The sequence below is a fragment of the Cryptomeria japonica genome, chromosome 2, assembly GCF_030272615.1.
Source record: "Cryptomeria japonica chromosome 2, Sugi_1.0, whole genome shotgun sequence".
Lineage (NCBI taxonomy): Eukaryota > Viridiplantae > Streptophyta > Pinopsida > Cupressales > Cupressaceae > Cryptomeria > Cryptomeria japonica.
The window spans coordinates 607,334,949-607,356,614 of record NC_081406.1 but is presented as its reverse complement, the minus strand read 5'-3'; the positions used below and the strand labels follow the sequence as shown (position 1 = coordinate 607,356,614).

At 37.0% G+C, this 21,666-nt stretch overlaps 1 long non-coding RNA gene and 1 pseudogene across 2 annotated transcripts in view; one reads left to right on the top strand and one right to left on the bottom strand.

Moving 5' to 3' along the window:
- The window catches only part of LOC131873668 (uncharacterized), a 44,430-nt gene extending 26,034 nt beyond the window's left edge, over positions 1 to 18,396 (bottom strand). For both annotated transcript variants that reach the window (XR_009371594.1, XR_009371595.1), the window contains exon 1: positions 18,066 to 18,396. This is a non-coding gene — a long non-coding RNA (uncharacterized LOC131873668). The remainder of the gene's footprint in view (positions 1 to 18,065) is intronic.
- The window catches only part of LOC131867884 (violaxanthin de-epoxidase, chloroplastic-like), a 121,356-nt pseudogene that overhangs the window by 74,180 nt on the left and 25,510 nt on the right, over positions 1 to 21,666 (top strand).

Here is a 21,666-nt window from a genome sequence, read left to right as displayed (position 1 = left end):
CTTATCACGTGCATCAAAAGATCTTCAACAAAGCTCTGTCGGTAAAACCCTTACCGGTGACCAAAAGGCTTACTAGAACAAATGATAACTCCTGAGTCATCAAATCCCAAACCAATTGATTGTGATACACATCTAAATAGCATGAATGATAGATCCAAACCATTCCACAAACAAAAGCATACCGGAGCATATCGGATCAATATCATAATCCAACCGCTCTACCGGAACCTACCGGAAACCAGTAAACAACCAAAATAGCCGGTGTTGCCATCAATGACAAAACATCAATGCAACACAATCAATTCATCCAATTTTCCAACAATCTCCCCCTTCGGCATTGATGGCAACACTAGATGTGAAAAACATCCAAGCGCCAAGAAATGACAAACAAGTCTCCCCCAAAGGAAGACAACCAACAATCTCCCATAAGATGATATTATAATGAAGTTAACAAACTCCCCCTGTGAATGACATCCCTGTTAAGATCTGATTTTCACATATATCTCTCCCCCTTTGACATCAATGCCAAAAATCTGACATAAACATCCAAGAAAAATCATAAATCCACTGAACCACACAACTGACTACTCCCCATGAGTAGTAGCACCAACACATCAATCCAGAATGAATAGTAGCTCTATAAATGCATATCGAACTGATGTCAATAAGCGTCACTCAGGTCTCTACCGGAGGGGCAGAAACCCTCAATCTGTCTCAAAAGTACTCAAATGATTCCTTAGGCAAAGGTTTAGTGAAGATATCTGCAATCTGCTCTTTGGTGTTCACATAAACCAGTCTGACTTCATTTGCTTCCACCTTCTCATTCAAAAAATTGTACTTGATAGATATGTCCTTTGTCTTAGGATGAAATACCAGATTCTTTGATATGTCAATAGTAGCAGAGTTATCACAATGAATAATTGTCAGTTCATTACAATCCACCCTTATATCCTTCAACGTTTGCTTCATCCATAGAACTTGTGTATAGTTAGTAGCAGCAGCAACATACTCAACTTCAGTAGTAGATAAAGAGGTACATGATTGCTTCTTGTTGATCAATGAAACAAGTTTCTTTCCAAGAAAGAAAGCTCCACCGAATGTGCTCTTCCGGTCATCAACATCTCCAACCCAAGCTGCATCTATATATGCACAGTGTAAAATCATCATGTTTAGGATACCACAAACCATATTCAGTTGTTCCTTGCAAATACCTGAAAATCCTTTTCACCGCACTCTCATGATTCTCTCTAGGATCACTCTGATATCTTGATACAATACAAACTGCATTCATTATATCCGATCTAGTCTGAGTCAGATATAACAAACCTCCAATCATAGACTTGTATCTTGTAGGATTTATCGGTGTTGATGCATCTATCTTAGTCAATTTCTCACTTGTAAGTTGTAGCCATAGGAGTACCAACCAGTTTAGAATTTTCCATACCAAATTTCTTCAACAACTCCCTAACATAGTTTGACAGATGAAAATACCTTTATCACTCTGAGTAATCTGCAAACTTAAGAAAAATTCCATCTCCCCAATCATAGACATCTCAAATTCATTCTTCATATTATCAAAGAATTCCATACATAGCTTATCCTCACTTCCAAAAATGATATCATCAACAAAGACTTCAACAATCAATATGTCATCATCAGTGATCTTATAATATAAATTATTGTCAGCATTACCTTTAGTGAAACCAAGCTTCAAAAGATATTTATCCAATTTGCATTCCAAGCTCTAGGGGCTTGTTTCAATCCATATAAAGCTTTCCTTAACCTGCAAACCATGTTTTTGTCATCTGAAAGTGAAAATCCATCAAGGTGCTCAATGTAAACTTCCTCTTCAAGATCTCCATTCAGAAATGCACACTTAACATCCATCTGATAAACCTTGTAGTTCTTATGGGCAGCATAAGCAAGAAATAATATCACAGCTTCAATCCTAGCTACTGGAGCAAAAGTCTCATCATAATCAATTCCTTCCTTCTAAGAATATCCTTTACAAACCAATCTAGCCTTATTCCTCACAACTTGTCCATCTTCATTCAATTTATTCCTAAAAACCCATTTAGTATCAATAACATTCTTATTTTTAGGTCGGGGAACTAAAGTCCATGTATTATTCTTTTCTATTTGATCTAATTCCTCTTCCATAGCTTTTATCCAACATTCATCTTAACATGCTTCAATTACTGATGCCGGTTCAATTTGAAAAATTAAACATACCTCGTCAGCTGCCAACCTTCTTCATGTCATCACTCCTTTATTCTTGTCTCCAATGATCTGATCTTCTGAATGATTTAACCTAACATACTTAGGAGTCTTCTGATTTTCTGTTCCTCTGCTCTGATCTTCAATTACTGTTGAATTTTCTGATACTGTCAGAGTAACTGGTTCAACATTTTGTTCTGGTGTAGGTGCTATCGGTTCAGTTATGATCATTTCCACTATCGGTTCTCTCTCATAAGTTCTAATTTGACTTTTGTTCGGCTCATCCACCTTGACATTAGTGCTCTCCACAATTCTCTGCAATCTTTTGTTATAACATCTATATGCTTTGCTTTCATTAGAATAACCAAGAAATATCCCTTCATCACATCTAGAATCAAACTTTCCAATGGAATCATCTCTTTTGATATAGCATTTACTACCAAAGATTTTGAAATACTTAACTGTAGGTGTATGACCAAACTATAACTCATAAGGTGTCTTACCGGTCTCTCCTTTGATATGAACTCTGTTGAATGTGTATACCGTCGTGGTCATAGATTCTCTCCAGTAGATATGAGGCAGATTAGCTTCCACCATCATAGTTCTAGCCGCATCCAAGATAGTTTTGTTCTTCCTTTCCACAACTCCATTTTGCTGAGGTGTCCGAGGTGTAGATAACTGTCTCCTTATCCCGTTCTTTTCAGAATAACTGTTAAATTCACCGGATGTGAATTTTCCACCTTGATCAGACCTTAAGCATTTAATCTTCAATCATGTCTCTATCTCAACTTTAGCTTTAAAGATTTTAAACTTTTCAAATGCTTCAGATTTCTCCCTTAGAAAAGTAACTCACATCATTCTAGAATAGTCATCAATGATTAGCATAAAATATCTATCACCTTGAAAACTTTTGATTCTAGCAGGACCACACAAATCAGTATGAATAAGATCAAGAACATCATTAGATTTGTCTTGTATACTCTTAAAAGAAGTTTTGACTTGCTTTCCCATTTGACATTCCTTACATACCGGATTATAGGGCTTCACAATCTTAAGTATATCTCTAACTTCCTTAGTAGAACTGATCTTTACAATGCAATCAAAAGTCACATGACACAACCTCTTATGCCATAGCCAACTCTCATCAATTTGTGCAATCAAACATGTCTTCTCACTGGAGTTCAAATGAAAGATGTTACCTTTAGTCTGAGTACCGGTTGCAATCTCCAATCCAGATCTATTGATAATCTTGCATTTTCCATTCTTGAACTGTAACTGAAATCTCTTATCCACCAACTATCCTACACTCAAAAGATTATGCCTTAAACCTTCAACATAATAAACATTATCAGTATCATGCTTACCATCCAATGATATAGTTCCTCTTCCCTTGATCATGCATGCTTTGTCATCTCCAAATCTAACCGAACCGCCATCAAATTCTTGCAAAGATAGAAACTTCCTATTATCTCCAGTCATTTGATGTGAACATCCACTGTCTATCACCCATTCATCTTTGTCTTCAACTTTAGCAACAAGGGCCTTTACTTCAAGTACCGGATTATCTTCCTTGATAGCCAAGAATACCCATTCCTTTCCATTGCCGGATCCACTAGCTGAATCTTGTGCCGGTTCATCATCAAAATCAGTCACACCTTCCTCATCTGCATAGTAGCATGATTTGTCTTTGTTCCTCTTGTACTTATGCTTGTTCTAATAATCATGGTTAGGCCTAAAAAATCTTCTACTCTTTCCTCAAATCTTGAATTTCTTTTAGGATATCTAGATGCAAAATGACCTATCTTATTAAATGCGAAACATTAGAAAGGTGATTTTCCTTCATACTTACTTCCTGTCAGACCTTTAGGTACTCTTTTAGCAAATAGGGCTTCAAGCTGCTCAAACTCTTCATCTTCTTTTTTCATTTCCTCCAGTTGCTTAGCATATAAGGTTTTCCAATCACTCTTGCCAATAGATGATGTAGATGCATGAAGAGCAGGTTCCGATTTTGCAACTCCAGAAGAACCAAATTTCTCAAGCTCAAAAGCAGATAACTTCCCAACCAAGGTATCCCTATTAACAGAGGTGTTTGTCATTGTTCTCAACTCATTACTTGCAGTAGCCTTCATTTTATAAGACGATGGCAAAGCTCTCAATACTTTAGAAACTATTTCATCTTCACTCAGAGATCCACCACAGCATTGAATTCCCAGAACAATTTCATTAACTCTCTCCATAAAAGTAGTAATCCTTTTGTCTTCTTCCATCTTCAGGTTCTCATATCTCACCCGGTAACCATCAAGTTTAGCAATTTTAACAGTAGGGTCACCTTCATTCAGAGTCTCCAATTTATCCCATATAGCCTTTGCAGTTGATTTGTCGGTTAATCCCATAATTTGCTCATCAGAAAGTGCACACAAAAGGGCTTCTCTAGCTCTACAATCATTTTCAATGTCCTTATCCAAGCCTGCCGGAGGAGGATTGCCAGATGCCGAATTATGAGGTATATATCATTTCTTAGTGATCTCCCAAATCTCCTTACCAAGACATCTCAGATGAGTCTCCATCCAAATCTTTTAGACTCCGTAATTTGTTCCATCAAGCCTAGGAATTTCTCTCCGGAAAACAGCTGCAAATGGACTTGATGAACTTGAACTATTAGATGCCATAGGATCTTCCTCAAGTGGTTAATCTTCTGCAAAGAGGACTAGGCTCTAATACCAATTGTTAGATAGCTCAAATAACTGGTGAACAACTGAGAGGGGGGGTGAATCAGTTGTTAACAGATTATAGAACTTTAAGCATTAAAACCTTATTACCGAAATAGCAAATATAACAATTAAGCACAAATATAAACCACAGAACATTTACCAACCATCCACAAAAGATAACACCAAGATTTGTACGTGGAAAACCCGGTAAAGGGAAAAACCACGATGGGAAGCCTACCCACAGTCACATAATACTTCTACAGTAAGTATGTGATTACATAAAGAGGGGTCTGCACATGCAGGAAGGCCAACAGCCTAAAGCGCACTGCTCATCACAAAAGGAGCCTCACTGACTACAAAATAAATCCAGACTACAATCCGGAAAGAAGAGTGAACTGCAAGGATAGCATCTCCTATGCCTGAATACAGTTCCGATTAAGCTTAGTACCGGAGGTCTTAAACCTCTTTCACCAACCCAATTCGATCACCTAAACCTTTGCATATGATTACAACCTTATTCGCACACAGATAATCCTATATCCCAAAAACCCACGAATATGCCCATGATCTACAAAGAGATCTTACATCATATTTATACCAACCCGGGACCTAAACAATTTGGTCGGCCACCTAAAAGACAGTACAATAAATTCATAACATAAACCCACAATCCAATGATCAACCAAGTTGGCCTAAGACTGAAACAACATAGTCCAGCCAATAGATCCAACTGGAAATTCATCAATATCATCCACCAACACATTACATAAACCGGTCCATAACCTAGCCGAATAAGATAGCATTAGGTCCGGACCCAAATCCAACACCATCGATCAACAGGAACACGAACAAGATAACCATCAGCATCCCGAAAGCCATCTAGAAATCGCGCCAACACCACTTATCACATGCATCAAAAGATCTTCAACAAAGCTCTGCCGATAAAACCCTTACCGGTGACCAAAAGGCTTACTAGAACAAATGATAGCTCCTGAGTCATCAAATCCTGAACCAACTAATCGTGATACACATCTGAATAGCATGAATGATAGATCCAAACCAATTCCACAAACCAAAGCATATCGAATCAATATCATAATCCAATCGCTCTACCGGAACCTATCGGAAACCGGTAAACAACCAAAATAGCCGGTGTTGCCATCAATAACAAAACATCAATGCAACACATAATCAATTCCTCCAATTTGCCAACAGTATGAACCATTACACTGAATATTCACAGTATTAAGATAATAACTTTAATTAAATTCATAGTATTACTGTATGTTCACAGCAAAATAATAATAACTTTAATCAAATTTATAGTATCACTGTATGTTCACAGCATTATAATAATAATTCTAAATCAGAATCACAGCAAATTAATATAAGTATAAGATGATAAGATATGGGACTGAGCATACTCTAAACACTGGGAACAATTAATCAGAATATAGATAGAGATTAATTCTAGTTCATTGAAATTTTATTCATAAAGTAATAAATCTCTGCACTCTCAATCTTATTTAAATAAATGGAATCGATCAGATCAAATCAGAATTGTTATTAAGTTACAGGCAGAAACATCTTGGTTCTTGGTGGAATGCATGGGATGTGCTGAATAAGTATGCTTAATATATGATACCTGATAATGCTCTTACGCAGAATAGTAATCTTAATATAGACTGCAATAGGGTCCAGACCAAGCTTAGTTGACAATAGTGTCCCTCTATTGTAATCACTATGCACTAAAATTGTGATTCAAGGTCAGAATATAAGAGGGTCCCATTAGGGGACATTATAGTTTCCCTAAGGTCATTTCTAGTTGGGGAACTATTTTAGTACATTGGACCATAGCTCCCATAGCAGTGGTTGCTGTAAATCACTTAAAGTTCTTGGTTCCCAACTTCATTCTTGCAACTAGTCTCTTATCAATAAAATTGCAGAATGTCCCACTATCCATGAGAGTGATAACCTTATTTCCTTTGACGGTACTTTTAATTCGGAATGGACAATGCTTGGAGGCTTGAGAGATGGTGGCTAAAGTTACATACTCTTCATCTTCGTACCTTGCTTTCTTGCTAGGATTCTCTTTGGCTTCCTCGTCGATGGTCGCATCTATCTTATGGGCTCAACCTCCCTTTCCACATATGTGTCCACGTTCCCATGGTTCTTTGCACTTGAAGCGCAAATTCCTCCTTTTTAGATCATCTTGTTGTTGACATACATGTCCATGTTCCCATTTCTCATTACAATGAAAGCATGGTCTTCCTTGGTGTTCCTTCTTATGCCTTTCATTTTTATGGGGGTACTTGGAGTGTGTATTTGATGCAAAGCTTTTGGACTTATCTTTTGATGGGTTAGTCTCAAATTTCATTGCTTTTTGAATTGCCTCTTCTAGGTTTGTTGGGTCTAGGGCACTGCTGATGTGTTTTTTAGGCACATGCGAACACAAAATAAAATACCAAGGTATATTATCCTCTCTTGAACAAAGTTATTTGAATGTTGAAGATTTGCCTAAGGACCAATCGAAATAACTCCAAGGTTCTGGTATGTAGGGTCTCTACGTGTGGATAAGCACACTTGGTTTGATGTGATTATGCTGGAATCACAAGGGGACTTACATTCAAATGCCTGAGTGACTAATTTGCTGGAACTCAAGTCCTATCTACTCACTGAGATAATAAAGAAATAGCAAAAGGTGTAGGGTATAGAGCATCTAATCTAAGACCTAGAATGTAAGAAGGTATATGAAGGACTAGGTGGAGTCCTATTGGGTTGAGTCTCACCATCAAGTTGAACAATCCGACACCAACTCAGTGCAATCTTCTAAGAAATGCTTCAAATATATTCAAATCGTTACACCATCAGACACTAATCACCATTCAAGTTAATGCATGAACAATGTAAGTATAACAATTCGAGATTAAGCTCATTCAATACGAGTTGACCACACATGGTGCACTTACAATCAGTAAGAGGCTAGTGGTTTGGACTAGGCGGATTCCATGCTAGTGCATTCAAAAACTTCCTTCATTCAATCTAATCATTTACCATCTAAAATGAAGATTCAACAAGAAACCATGCATATTGCAAAGAAACAACACACTTCACCATAACTTCAATGAAAATGGAGTTCATTTACAATCAAGGCAACAATTTCTTGCCTTCTCTTCCTAATCTACTCTAATTGCTATCTAAGCTTCTATTCTAGCTACTAACTCTTGACTATTAACTATTCTCTTATTATTCACTATTAACTAACTATTAACCTTTACAAATGAAAAGCCAGAGCTTTATATAGAGAGCTCATTACAAATCAATGGCTCAGATTGATTTACAATCAATGGCTAGGATTACGAGATGGAAACCCTAATTAGGGTTTGTTACAACAAACTCCTTTAGCCAATGAGAAAATTACATTTCATGAGTGTGGACCAATAGGAAATCGGGATAGGTGCCTCGAAGTTTGTGCCATCACTGGTGAGTCAAGTACATTGAATCTGGACATGCTAATGTGGACCTATCTGACTGGAGGAACAGTGACCGGGATGCCACCTTGTTTGGTACTTGCTCTGTGATGACCTTGGTCGATCCTCCATCGTCCTTGATATACTTGATGAATGATGTACCCTTCTTTGACTCTCTTGTGTTTGCCTATGAGATCCTCTTGAAGAGGTCTTCCTTTGACCTTGATGTCGAAATATCCTTCTTGAGATCCTCGTTCCGATCTTCCCTCCAACCTGGTCCTTCTGATTTCTTTCTTTTCCTTGATGAACTTCAGCTTGTGGAGACTGTTGTCTTGTAATTGACAAATCTGGAATTCACTCCTTTAACTGTTGGTGGATCTCCTCCTTTAAGTTCACTTTTTTTGAATCAGGTCTAAGTTGGAGACATGTTGATCCTTTCTTGAGGATTCGCCTCTTGACTGCTGAAGTTCGCTCTTCAAATCTGATCTTGAATTCGCCTTTTAGGAAGATAAATGTCTCGAAATGAATGATGGATAACTAAGAATCAACCTCCTTTAAATAGGCACCTTCACCTCTTTCTCTAAAAGCCGACTTTGCTTTGGATAAATAAATTTAATTACATCTCCCTTAAACTGGCCGACTTTCACATTGTAAATTCAAATTAGTCTTTGGCGCCAAAAGGTGAAATTGGTTTTGTTAATGCATTAATGCTCATAGGCCGACTTGCTTGCTTTTAGTCTTCTCTCCAGCCAGTCTTCCAATGCAAAGCACTTGCTCTTCACCTGATTTCGCCCTTGTACCTTCAAGAGGTACAAGTCCCTAATAAAATTTTGCCGTGAGCAAATTTTGTTCCTAGCTGAATTCACACTCAATTCCTCCTTTATCTTGCCTTAGACTTGATTTCTTAATTCCTTTCTCACCATGATCAAGTCAATTCGCCTCCGTCTTAGCTTAAAACAAGATCTTCTTAGTGCATTAAGTGAGATAGGGGGTCCTTCTAAGAAGTTTGCTCCTGTACCTTTGGAAGGGTCAGGAGCGAAGTTCTTCTTTTTATTCAAACACTTCATATTCCTTCAATTTTGCTCTTAAACTTAGTTTTTGGATCAAGTCCATATGCCCTCAAGCTAGCTCATAATAGAATCCATTTAATTGTTTGACTGAGCAATTAAGGCCATTTGAGGATTTCGCTCCTGTAAGGTTAGGAGCGAATTTGAGGTATTAGGCTCAATTCATGCTTCAACTTGTTCTCATTGCCTTGATCTTTGATTTTCAATTCCTCTCCTATGAAAACATCATCAATTAATCCTCAAAAGGCTCAAAGATAAGAATTTGCTCAAGACCATGGGCAAGGTACAGGGCTCATGGAGAATTCGCTCCTGAGATAAGAATTTGCTCAAGACCATGGGCAAGGTACAGGGCTCATGGAGAATTCGCTCCTGAGATAAGAATTTGCTCAAGACCATGGGCAAGATACAGGGCTCATGGAGAATTCGCTCCTGTCCCTCTAAGAGGTACATGAGTGAATTAGCTTCTTTACTAGCTAAATTCACTTATTGCCTTCTTCTCATCATTTTAGGCTTAGATTCTAATTCTTCCATATGAAAATATCATCGTTTTCATTTTGACCCCTGGAAGGCCTAGAAGAGATTTCGCTTGGGTACCTTTGGAAGGTACATGACCTCAAAGAATATTCGCTCATGTACCTTTGGAAGGGTCAGGAGCGAATTTGTCAAGTTTGCACAAATTCTTTGCTTTTTCATCGCTCAATTTTGAATTCACTTACTTCAAGGGCATGTATAAGTCAATTCCTTCTCTTTGTCCATTCTTTCTCCAATCCTGTCTTCTTGATCTTAGCAAGGTATGTGAGCTTGAATAACTTCGCTCCTGTCCTTTTGGAAGGTACAGGAGCGAATCAGGAAATTCACTCAAGTGTTCAAATTAAGTTGAAATCCAAACTTGAAATTTAATACATCATTTGCCCACTCCTTTCATTTCATCCATTCAAGTGCCTACATCGCTCCCAACTATGAGCAATGGAAGCAGATTTTACTCCAGTCAGGGAGCACTTCCTTTCAACCTGCTTCTCAATGTAAGTGTGATCAGATCTCTTGAATGGTGGAGGAAGTTATTTCTGAATAATTATCTTCCAGATTGATGTTGACGTGACTTGTCCTCCATGCTTCCTTGGGTGCTCATCTTTCTCTTTTCTTCTATCGTCATATCAAACATCAAATCAGAACCTTGGAAAATGATCTCGAATTCCTTTGAAATCTGCCCCTTTGCCTTTGTATCAAACTCCAATTCTGTTTAAGGTGTTGAATATCCTGCATTCAGCTCAGTAAGTGCATAGTAATGGTCTGATCCATCTTCATGTGATTGAATTTTGATATTGTCTCCTTTCAAATGCGGATATTGATGTGCGAGTCCTTGAATTCAATTTGCCTGAGTGTAGTATGAAACCATCTATTTATCAGCTTCCGATCCTCCTATCAAAACCTGAAAGACATTTAATGAATCAAGAAACATGCAAACAGAACAATTCTTCACGCCCTTAATGCGTCATTAATTCAAATCTGGGAAATAACAATCAGAAATTTGCGAAATAACAATCAGTTCTGATCTGAATTTTGATCCTCAAATTTGTAGCTCTGCCTCTCTGTCTGCTGCAACTTGCCTTAAACTCAAATTTGTTCCAATTCTTCTTGTCAGCGTATGTTTGATCGATGAAATGATCAATCATTATATCCAGAGCAGATTGTATAAATTGCTTTGATCGATGCCTTAGAATGAGGATGCGTGTCTTCTTATATAGCCGGTGGATGTTAAAGGGTCTGTTTTCTTCTATCTTCACTAAAGTGACACATCTTCATTAAGGGCCACCTCCTTATTTTGTGTTACCACACCTTGCAAAGACTGATGAGGTTGATACTTTTTTTTTTAAGAATTCTTTTAAAAACTTTTCTTTTATTTCAAAATTTTGGTGGGGCCAAATCAAAGCAACGTGGTAAAGGAAATCAAAGGAAATATTATGTCTTAAAACAAGCATTCCAAATCTCCATTTCAGATTATGTGGGGCCCAGCAGGAGAGTCCTTGAAAGAATTTATTTAATTATCCAATTTTGACTGTGTGGAGCCCAAAATGTTATGAGGCAGGGATTGATGAAGAAATGTGAGGTGTTGTGGGGGAAGGGAAGAGTGGTAAGGGAAATGCCACGTGAGGAAGGGAAGGAGAAGATGCTGGGGAAAGGGAGACATAAGGGGTAATTGAAATTGGATACGGGGTTATAAGAAGTGCTGCGGTGGGAGGTAGGAGTTAGGATATGGGGAGTAAAGTGGAACGGGAGGTATAAGGGGTAGTGAAAAGGGTAAGGGGTGTGAGATGTAAGGGGGTTGGGATAGGGATAGGATAGGGGTAGGCTAGGATGAGGGTGTAGGTGAAGGTAGGTGAAGGTGAGGGTGAGGGTGAGGTAAAAGGGTAGGTGATGAAAGGAGATGGAGGGATAAGTGATGTGGAAGGAGATGGAAGTGGTAGTGGAGGTTAAGGTAAAGGAAAATGGGAGGGATGAATGATGGAAGGGTAGGTTTAAGTTAGGTGAAGGGGGGTTTAGGATGGGATGGAGGTTAAGGGGTGTAGTGGTAGGAGTAAATGTAGGTGAAGGGTAGTAGATGAGTATGTTAGGTGAAGGTGATAAAAGATAAAGAGAGATAGAAGGTAAGGGATATGGAAGTGGAAAGGGTATGGTGAAATGGTGATGGTAGGAAAGGGGAAGTGGAAAGCCGTCAAGATGGATGGTTATGGAATGAAGAGAAAGACAAAAAGGATGGAAGGGTGGAATGGTGATGGCGAAGGTGAGGAATGGAAATGAGAGTGATCAGGCCTGGGCACCCACGAGCAGTGTTGGGAGAAGTGGAAGTGATAAAATCTTGGCTGGGCAAAGGAAGTGTCGAACCTTGGTACATCTTAAAGAGACAAACTTGATCAACACCTCTTGACCCACTATACCTTTTCAATGCGAAGGTTCATAGCAAAAGACTCAACACTAACTAGAACTAAGCTAAGAGGACTAATCCTAGAAAGCGAAAAGTAGGGGTCCCCATTTGCAATGGGGCGATGTGTGAATACGTCACAACAGGCACTTACTATGCTCTTGATTGATTCTTTCAATCCCTCCATGAATAAGTATGTGAGTCTCCTTTGAAAAATCTTTGGTACCATGACAAACAACTTTTGGAATTCGGTGGTGAACACTTCTACTATTTCTTGTTGCTTTAGTTGAGTTAATTCTTTAAAATACCATTCCAAATACCTTTTCTCGAGCCTTGTGATGAGTTTCTATGTAGATTTGTCATAAGTGGTTATATGCTGATGACCTTGGGTAACAAGGCCATGATGCCACCAATCATGGGTAGTTTCCGTCAAGTGGAGCACAACAAATTTTATGGCATTTTCCTCTATCGTGGGGCTTAGAGAAAGATAAGTATCCAATTTTTCGACCCATGAACACATCGTGAATTTTTCGAAGCTATCAAAGCTAGGAAGGTTCATCTTACTCACCCTTCTTTTAGGTCTTTACCGGGTTGTCCTCTTTTCCTTTTTGGTGTGACTCATGTTTTGACATCACAATATTTCCTAAAGGATATATTCCTCCTAACTTCAAGGTTTAAACTTGAGTACATTTCTACAAGTTCTTCCACATTTTCAATGGGTGGATTGTTGACTTCCTCTTCTATTATGGACCCTTCCCTAGGTAGGAAGGGAGGTCTTGTGGGTCTTGGCGTTGATACTCTCGTGGGGTGATCATTTTTAGAATGATCAGAATGGGTGTCCCTCCTATTGTTTTGGTTGAGTCTCGAGTTGTTGTCACTCATGTTTTGGATAGCCTGAAGGAAAAGTTGGGTTGTCCTTTCAATCTTTTCATTTTGCTCTATCAGAGTTTGGTTGGTTTGTTCCGTGAAAGCCCTCATTTTGTCACTCATGGTGGATGTAAGTTTCTTTCTTTCCCTTTCCAGATCTCTTTGAGCCCTTTGGCTTGTTTGCATTAACTATTCTTTGTCCCTTAGGCTGGCAAGAACAGTGCTCAGATACCAATTGTAATGTCCCCTTATTTGCCCTAGAATTTGACCTAATCACAATTGCAACAAATTAAGGTTAGGGTTACATATTACCAGGTAAATATTATATTTAATAATCCGATCCTAGATTTGAATCCTACAATCATGACATAAACAACATATGAATATATCTATTCAATCATTGGGGATAGGCATACACATCATATTCATAGATTATCAGTAATACTACACAAGCATATTAGGGTTTGGAGGAAGAAACGTGATGGGTCCACCCGAAGCCATTTCTACACAAAGCCCAAGAGTGGATGTCTACCACAACCCTCTTGCTTGCTTGGCGGCTTGTACCTACTTTCCCCATCAAGGCCTCATCTATCTAAAGACACTTGCCATCTTGTGGAGTTGGGCAGGGGTCGGAAGTGGGTTACTTGGCTCTCTATGTAAGTGCCCTTTGGTCCTAAGAGCCATTATGGTCAACTCTAGAATGGCCTACTTACTTAGCCTTTGTATACCCCTTTTGCTTACACCCAGGCCCTTCCTACAAGGTGAGTTTCAATCAATCAAGCACATTTTATATTCTATCGTAAGAACATATACTTAAAAATTATTTATTATGCATAAACAACATGTATACATATATTTCCATTTCCAAAGCTCTTTGAGCCCTTTGGCTAGTTTGCATTAACTATTCTTTGTCCCTTAGGCTAGCAAGAACAGTGCTCATATACCAATTGTAATGTCCCCTTCCTAATTTGCCCTAGAATCACAATTGCAACAAATTAGGGTTAAGGTTACATCTTACTAAGTAAATATTATCTTTAATAATGCGATCCTAGGTTTGAATCCTACAATCATGACATCAACAACATATGAAAATATATATATATATATAATGCATACATACATACATATATGTTCAATCATTGGGGATAGGCATACACATTATATTCATAGATTATCAATAATACTACACAAGCACATTAGGGTTTGGAGGAAGAGACGTGATGGGTCCGCCCAAAGCCATTTCTACATAAAGCCCAAGAGTGGATGTCTACCACAACCCTCTTTCTTGTTTGGCGGCTTGTACCTACTTTCCCCATCAAGATCTCATCTGCCTAAAGACACTTGCCATCTTGTAGAGTTGGGCAGGGGTCAGAAGTGGGTTACTTGGCTCTCTATGTAAGTGTCCTCTGGTCCTAAGAGCCATTATGGTCAACTCTAAAATGGCCTACTTACTTAGCCTTTGCATACCCCTTTTGCTTACACCCCATGCCCTTCCTACAAGGTGGGTTTCAATCAATCAAGCAAATTTTATATTCTATTGTAAGAACATATACTTAAACATTATTTATTATGCAAAAACAACATGTATACATATATAAGACAATGATTGGCAAAAATATCGAGTATACCACAAAATATATATGTGATAATAGTAATCTAAAACAACTAGAATTCTGTTGTGATGAATTGGACTAATTCCCTTTGTGATTGTTGCTCCCTATCTTATGGGAATCACTTTTACTGTGTGATCTGCTTAATGGATTTGACTTGCTTTGAACGATTTGATCTGCTGAACTGATTTGATATGCTTTTACAGATTCACTGATGATCCTCTTTCTCCATTGTAACCTCTTCTTTTATATCCCATTGCCACATTGGGGAGAGGCGATCCTTGTGGGGGGACACAACTCTTCTCTAATTATTAATTAATCATTTATCTCTTCTTGTTTCTCATCGCAACTCTTCGTTAAGGCTTAGTTACCTTTTAAAATTTGTATGTTATTGTTATAATGATTAACCTCCCTTGATCGCTGATCCACCTCCTTAGATTCATTCTTGTTTGCCGGCCTACTTACCTTCTGTCATTTCTTGTTCGTGATAAAGGTCTTCTTTGAGGCGGGGATATGACATCAATCAAGATATTAACTTGGCAATTTACATTCCTAAGTATACTCCATACTTTGTTTGGGGATTTTAGGGAAAAATAGAGTAAAGTCCCAAGGGGGGCATTACAAATGGTATCAAAGCTTCGATCCTGCCATTCTGTAGGGTAAAGATGAATCAATGAATGCATCCTAGTCAATAAGAAGGATCTAACAATACGTGCATTTGCATGTATGCTTCATGTCTGCGTATATTCATGTGTATGCTTCATGTTTTTATGTGTATGCTTCGTGTTTGGTTCATAGCTGATGTGTTTCCAGCATGTCTGCTTAACAATTATAAATCTTCAGTATAAGATCTCCTGATGAGTGTTGTAAGTTGCCTACTAATTGTCATAATACGTGAGAGGAAATATGTCAAACAAATTCGATAAATTCATGACAAACAAAAGCAACAAGAGAACTCTATCAAGCGCAGTTAGTTCATCAATCGATACAAAGATTAATGATAACCAATAAGATATCAATACACCATACAGTGTATAAAACATTGGTCCTAAATATTTTGAGTCGTATGAACTTGTTTAGGAAAGAACATTGCATTTAGTTTCATAGATGTGTGTCATGCCTCTAACCCTAATCTTAATATACAAGTTCTTGCCTTAACATTAAGAGATATTTACAATATTGGGCAAACATTGGGACAACCTAACCAATTACAAGGTGATACGAAACAAGAACGAGAGAAACTTACAAACCTTGCCAACGCTAGATTCTGTTACGAATTAGTTCAAAATTGCAACTAAGGAGGGTATAAGGATTAGTTGAGGGATCATCACCATGAAAAGATTTGGTTAAATTTATCATTGCTTGAGGACAAGCAATCTTAGGAAGGGCGTATTGTCATGCCCTGCCTATCAACAACCTCTTACCCACCTTCTAGCAAGAAGATAACAGAAAATCAAGAGACACCATTAATCAGAAAATCGTCTCATTTATTTGACTTCATGATTTTCTAAGGAACTAATGCTTCAAGCAATAGACGTCTTCATAACGAAGACCCAAACGGCTAGCATTATTAATGACATCGATACATAGACTTGAGGGATACAACAACATACAAAATAGAGATGCAATGAATAATGCAATACCCATATTAGTACAGGCTACTAATCCAAGATTAAAGGCGATAACAATAACAGATAATTACCATGGTTAGAGGTGATACAATAACAATCAATTATTCAAAAGGCAAAGTCATTAAACTAAAGGACGCTGCCCTTGCAAGGGAGATGACCATGGGAAGGACATAACCCTCTGTCCACATTAAGGAGATCTATATGCAGCCCATCATTCTTTGAAGGGGGCATAGAGGAGGAACAGTAAAGAAATAAGAATTTAATCTGAAAACAAGCAACTGAATCGAATAAGGATAATAGAACTCAGACCAAGACATATCATCACAACAGATATCAATACCACAGAAGGCATCAACATATTATTACCACAGACATGAATATATACTGTTGAGCAGGTTTGATAGATAGAATCTGCCGAGTGAAGGAGACCTGAATTGAACCAGGGAGGCTCAATGAAATGGAAATAGGATAGCATCTGATCTGTGATAAGGAAAGAATTCGGATCTGAATGCAAAATAAATTATAGTGAAGATTCCTTAATACCTTAACCAACAAACCATCTCATTATGGAGGGGAGTATGTATATATGAGGGATGCAAATAGCTAGGGATCCATTCAGGTAGAGACAGCCCAAGTGGGGCTGGGAGGCCGAATGGCAGGTGTCATTCCGTGCTCCTGGGCATGATGGAACGGCTCAAGATGCCTTGTATAATCCCCCAAGGGGCTCCATAATAAGGATGGGTTATTGGGAAAAGCCTTAAAGAAGGGAAGTGAGTTTCTCCTATAATGTTATGAAATTATATGTTACTTCATCTTTCATAATAATAACCAACCTGGTCCCAGGCTCTCGATCAAGATAGAAAGTTGGCAATTTACATTCTTAAGTCCATACGTTATTTGGGGGATTTAGGGCAAAATAGAGTAAAGTCCCAAGAGGGGACATTACATACTGCATCTTGTGTCTCCCATACTTACCAACTTTTTTGAAATCCTATTGAGAATATGTTTTACCTAACAACACGACCAGTTTGGTTTCTTGGAATATTTATAGTTTAAGTGGCTTTAAACAACTTACATTTTAACTCAATTGGCTAGGAACAACGGACTTAATTATGCATTCCACACATGTGAAAAAGGAAAACTTCAAACTATTGCCTTAGACCTTTTGGTTTTAGAGTACTCCATAGTGGTGCCAAGCTTCAAGACACTCGTGTCGCCTATATGAAACTCCAATACCAAGTTCTGGTACCCTGCTATACCAACCTTTCTCCTCGAGGTAACTTAGGCATTAATAGAAGACCGAAACCTAAGTATCAGGCAATTTTCTATACAATGGAATGCCCCAAAGCGTGTAATTACTGGTTTCTTTGGAAAAATTTACCAACATTTCGATTGTTTGGGCTTTCCAGTGTTCCAAAGAATTTTGCATGGGTTCTAAGTAGTCGAAACCTAACACCCTAATGCCCCAACTGCAGGGTTCCAAAGCTTTAACAAATTTACAATAAGGCAAAAGCTTGAATTTCTATTCTATTGCGTTAAAAAATATACAATACAAGGAAAAGAAATCTACACCTCATGCTGTACTTTGGAAATTCACTCTCCCAAAAGACTGCTTCATCCCGGAAACTGTAATACAGCTGTCCATTAGATGTCGCCTCTGTGTGAAACCAACACCTCAGTGGCGCTCCCCTAACACAGTCCCAGGTACAATGGAGAAAATCTTATTCATGGTCCCCTTGAGCGCCTACCATTTTATCTGCGATATCGCAATATGCATTCTGGCATCATGCTAGATTATGCTTAATCTCTATCACTGGCTTGGCTAATCCTCACAGCCTAAAGATATCATGGATTCACAAACACTCCAGTTAGTTAAATAAACAATCAAATTCAATAAGATTAATTGTTCGATAGTGAACTTATCACGATTATAGTATTGAATCAACAAAGATTATATTTGTAAGGTTTACGTTGCCTTAAATCAATTCATATTAAGTACAATTATGAAATTATGATGATTAGTATAGTTGAAATTGAGTTGTTTGGTAGTAAATTTTATAAATGTTGTTACATAATGATAGCTGAAATTGAGCAGTTTGATAGTAAATTTTATAAATGTTGTTATATAATGATGATATCTATTTTTCCTAACATTGTAACTAGTATATCTATATTTTAAAAAATATATGTAAAAATCGTCGAGAGATATCAAATTTCAAAATATTTAACATTCATAAAAATGAATAAATCATTTTACCTTCTATGTGACAAATGAGAGCTATGCAAGAAAATACTTGCATCAATCAAAAGATTCACTATAATATGTTATTAGAGGCCTTATGCAAGAAGATCAAAATAACCAAACATATTGATAGAAGAAAATGCATTTAAATATAGCATTTTCGAATAGAAATCTCACATAGCATCCCAGAATTCATAAATGATGAATAAATAAATCACCATACCTTCTATTTGCCAAGTGAGAACTATGCATGAAAACAATTGCAACAATTAATAGAATCACTATAGATGTATTATTATAGGTATGTTGCAAGAAGATAAGAACAAATCAACACATGCATTATAAATAATCAAATTGATAGAAGAAAATGTATGTGCATATAACAATATTGATGGAAACCTCACATAATACCTCACACTAATCCTATCAAAAAAAGTATTATTTCTCTTATATCATATAGTCAAACAAAATTGATAAATATTTTTAAAATGTATAAAAAGTTTGTAAAAATAAAAAGTATTGAAAGTCAAATACAAAGTAACTATAGTAATAACACTTCGTTGTAATGGTGTAAACCCATCACAAATTATTATTAAATGTGGAAACCAAAATAATGCTAATAAACTGGTTTTTTGACATCAACAAACTATGAAAATGATCCTGAAACGAAAAGATTTAAGGTCATTAACTTAGTAACTGTGTACCAAAAAAATTACACAAAAAGCTTTCTAGAATAAACAGCTTAATTCATATTTGAAAAAAACAATAGTGTAATAAATACCAATGAGGTAATTAAAACAACTGGAAAACTTGTAAAGCAATTTCAATAATAAAAAGAAAAAGTAGTGTATTATATACCAATGTAACTGGTTAAACACATAAATCAGTCACATGCAAAAATAAACAAGGTGTTAAATCCTAAACTCCCCTTCCTTTATATTAAGAATAATGCTTGTTTTAATTAGCCATTTTGCTTCCAATTTGACATCTACCATATCGGACCTAAGGAAGCAATTTGGCATCAGTCGGCTAATTAATGAATATAAAGGACGGAATCAAAAACAAATCTTAAACTTCTGCATATATAGATACTTTCTCAAGCTAGTATAATGCATATACACCAATTTGAACAGCTTTTCAACATCAAAGAAATAGAATTTAATCTGAAGAGGATTTTACATTAAAGAAGACCAACCTGTAATGGAAGACAAACTTGAAACCGACAAACATAAAGGATTAAACTTCTTAATCGAGCTAATGAAAATCTAAATGTAGAACTTCGACTGTCAAATGTCAATGTTTTTATGGGAATGGTAAACTTTTAAAGCAACCTACACAATACCAATGCAACTGGTTAAACACATAAATCAGTCGGCATGCAAAAGTAAACCAAATATGGTGATTCTTGATTTCACAACTTTAAAATACTTTAAAGTGCATGTTTTACCTGTCATTTGAGGAAAATTCCAAACCCTAAATAGCAAAATAACTCTGCAACTGTTACGTTTTCATGCAATCATAGCAATTAGTTACTCCTTTGTAGCGAAACAGATTGTAATATGTTGAAATATAGCTTCCAAATCTTTCTATTAGACATCTTTTTCTTCATGCCTGCTCCAAATGCCTCCCCCAAATGAAAATAGTGTGCCAAGACATCATCTTCTTCTGCAACGTCTCTCTTTGAGTCTTTAATGGAAAAAACCTAAAAAGAAGTGTTGTAATCTTTTCAAGATGCAATACCCCCTTGGCACTCTTCTGACATATTAATTGCACTCTTCTATAACGGTTTTGATAGATTATGCCTTACATACCTTCGCATGCATTAGTCACCTTGTATTTTTCATTTATTCTATTGTTTCTTTACTGCTATAAGAGGAAGCTCCAATTTCTTGGCTTTCAAAATTAATAAAAAATGTTGCATTTACCATTATGGCTACTCTTGATTTTCTTACTTATTTTAGATCCACTATTCTGTCGACGGAATACTTCATTTATGACACTCATGTTGCGATTTTCCATCTTGGGTGGTTGGGTGATAATATTTTCCTGCAGTTGGTAGGTAATGTAGATTGTGACTGCAGGGTGCATTAAGAGAGGCATTTCAACTGAACAAACCATTACTTTGCCACCATCATGCCAGCTATCTTGCCAGGAAAATGAATGTCAAATTTGTTTTGGATTGATTTTTTGTTTATAGACAAGATTGATCCTATTACAGATCGCCTCTCAACGAAAAGATTAATCAACATTTTCACAATTTTAAAATATTAAAATATAAATAAATTAATTATTTCCCGTTCCACATTTGCCCCATAACCCACACCAATTCCACAAAACCAAAGTCTCTAATGCATTTTAAGCTACTCCCAAAAGGAACAACCCATAAATCTTGATTTCTACATCACTATGATTCACTAAAACAAAGCCAAAAAAAAATTGAGAAACAAATCCTAGTAATACCCACATCTAGATTTCTCAAACTCAAAATTTGAAACCTCAAAATTCAACTTTTTTTTTCAAAAAATTGATGCAGATATGTATTCTCAATTACTTCTTTTCAAAAGGGAAGAATGTGGGAGTATAGAGAAGGCAAGTGACCCGTTTAACAAAATGCCTCAAATAGGTGTATTATCATGGACTACGTTGTTTGTAGGATACGCACAAAATGCGTTTGTTGAAAAGGCTTTAGAAATTTTCATGCAAATGCAATTGCTAAGTGTAAACCCAAATTAAACAACTTTTGGCTTCATCACCTTTGTTTGTGCCAAATTGGGCTTTGAAACAGGGCATACACAAACATCAAAGCATACAGATTACAGTTGCAACTTCCCTCATAGACATGTATGCAAACTGAGAAAATTTGTGAACCATTTGACAGACCGCCTCAAAAAGATGTGGTCTCATGGAGCACTACAGAAAACTCTTAAGACT